Consider the following 2,866-nt stretch of genomic DNA (forward strand, 5'->3'; position numbering starts at 1 on the left):
TGAGCTAAATAAGAATCATGAGACACTACTAGCATCTCATGATGAATTATTAGAACAACATGCTTCTCTCATTAAAGTGTTTACAAAGAAACTTAAAAATAATGAGAGCTCATCACATGGATCAAATGATAAATTGCAAAATATTGCTAACCCTTGTGATGTAGGTAAGAAGTATGTATCCACCTCTTGTGATGATTTATTAGATAGGCCATGCTCTTCACATATAGATACTTGTTCTACTTCTATGTCTTGTGAGACTAACCTTTTGAAGGAGAACAATGAGCTCAATGAACAAGTGAAGAAATTGAGCGACAAGTTAGAGAGGTGCTACAACTCTCAAGTCACCTTTGAGCATATGTTGAAGACTCAAAGATACTTTAGTGACAAGAGTGGAGTCGGTTTCAAGACTAGCAAAGTCAATCATCAAGAAAGCCGCAATGACACAAGTGGCATTGGCTTCAACAAGAGCAAGATCAAAGGCAAGAGATGGGGCAAGAGAAGATATGAAAGAGAAATGAAGAAGGAAGAACAAGAAAGGCTCTCTCATTTTATGTGCTTCAAGTGCCATGAAATGGGACATCTTACGAATGGTTGCCCCAATGATGAAAGGCTCAAGTTGAAGAAAGAAGAAGAGAGGCTAAGGCATGTGAAATGCTTCAAGTGCCGCACTTGGGGTCATCTTACCTCAATGTGCCCAACCAAGCAATTGGTGAAGCAACAAGTGAAACCTCAACCAAAGCCACAAGTTGAGCAAGAGAAGACACCCCAAGAGCAAATCAAGATCAACCATGAAGATAATGGTGACTTGATGATGAAGAAGAAGAAAACAAGAAGGGGTGGAAAGGCAAGGCATCCAATGCAAACTCAAGATGTCAAGATGATGAGCAAGAATGAAGATGAGAAGAAAGTCTATGCTCACATCAAGTGCTTCAAGTGTGAAAATATGGGACACTTTGCCTCTAAGTGTCCTACCAAGCTTGAGAAGAAGGCTCAAGCAATCCATGAGAAGCAAGGCAATGAGAAGCACCACATGAGCAAGGAAGAGAAGGCTCAATCAAAGAGAAAGTGCTACTCATGCCAGGAAAGAGGACACATGGCACATTCATGTCCCCTAGGTAACATTTCTAAGCCTATTTCAATTGTTGATAATAATGTGCTTAGAAAGGATGGCAATGGTACTTCATTGGTTGCAATTACAAAACATCCCACTATTCATACTAAGGCTACGCCTAAGTATGTTGCTCCTAACTTGAGAGGACCCAAACTTATTTGGGTACCATCAAAGAGTGGATAATTGTTTGTAGGTACTAACGGCATTGGAGGCTTGGTTCAAATGATATTCATCTTATTGATCATGTAGTTGAGCCAAGTATTGCTAAGTGATGATCATTATCCCAATGCCATAACAAATTGAGTGAAGTTCAAATATGCTACAACACACAAGTGCCAATTTCAAGTTGTTGGTGATTCATTGGATATATTTGATGTCTTGAAAATAATTGAGTTGAAGCTTGCTCATTGGATGATCATGAGCTAACCAAGGTATATCTCTTGTTGATCATTTCATATGGGTGCATATGAGTTGATTGAATTGGATAAATATGCAATGTTGCTTGCTATGAGAAGTTTGAATGGATAATTGCTTAGTAATCAAGTTTGGATTGATTTGTGTTGGATAAATTTATGAGATGACTTTTAGAAAATGGTTTGAATGGATATGTGTCTTATAAAAGTATTCAAACGAGTTAGTTTCAAGTTTGATTCACATTTGATGAAGTATAGCTCAATTGTTGAAATCTGTCCTATAATTGAGAATCTGAGCTAGCTGTGATCTTAGCCATGTTTGAGTGATCAAAACTTATTGGATTGGCATGAAAATTGGTATACATGCTCTAGACTTATGGTATAAGATGCTGTAGAAATTTTATGAAAATTGGATAAGAAATGCTTCGGTTTTGGAGTGGATCTTGTCAGCTATAGTGCAACAGTTTTCAGCATGTAGCAGTGGTAGAAGAATTGAAATCTAGTAGCAGTCTAGAAGTCAAATGAATCTCAAATTTTTACAGCTGCTATATAACTTAGTAAAGAACATCTCCACCAAATTTCGTGGTATTTGGATTTGTACTTTGGGAAATATGCTTATTCCTTTGAAGGGTACAAAATCTGTCAGAAAAGTGACAAATATTGGATTGATCTAGAGTCACTTTGATTGAAAGGTCCTCAAGTTGGAAACATGTTACAAGTGTTTGAGGTACCTAAGTTTGGTTTTGAGATGATCTAAAGGCATGACAAGCAAAAAGTACAAAGCTATTTGATTGTGGAGTGTACTTTGCACACATTTGGTACTCAAATTGGAAGATCAAGATCAAACTCAAGATGAAGTTGAAATTTAAGTTCTAGTGACTATTGGATATCATTTGGTAGAAAGAAAAAGAACTTAAACAAGAAGAAAGAAAAGGACTTAAAGAAGGAATCAAGGTTACTCATCAAGTTAAGTCCATCACTTGGATCAATCAATCAAGTTATTTCAAGTGAGTATCAAGAATGATTCTTGGAGAGAGGTCACTTCTCCCTAGTGTAGGGGCTTGCCATCTATGTGTAGGTAAACCAAGTGTGCTACTTGGAAGGCTAACATGGAAGTGATGATCCGAAGAATATTTGAGATGCTTAGTTGAAGCAATAAAAAGGGTTGATCAAGAAAAGCAAGCAACATCCAAAAGAGAGCTAATCATGATATTTCAAGTAGTATTCTCAAATTGATACTCTCATGTAAGCAAAGATCAAAAGATAAAGCAAGTCAACCACAACAAGAAAGTGCACTTGATCATAAGTGGTATTCATTTCATATGGGTGAAGAATGAAATTC

The sequence above is a fragment of the Miscanthus floridulus genome, chromosome 16, assembly GCF_019320115.1.
Source record: "Miscanthus floridulus cultivar M001 chromosome 16, ASM1932011v1, whole genome shotgun sequence".
NCBI classification, from domain to species: Eukaryota; Viridiplantae; Streptophyta; class Magnoliopsida; order Poales; family Poaceae; genus Miscanthus; species Miscanthus floridulus.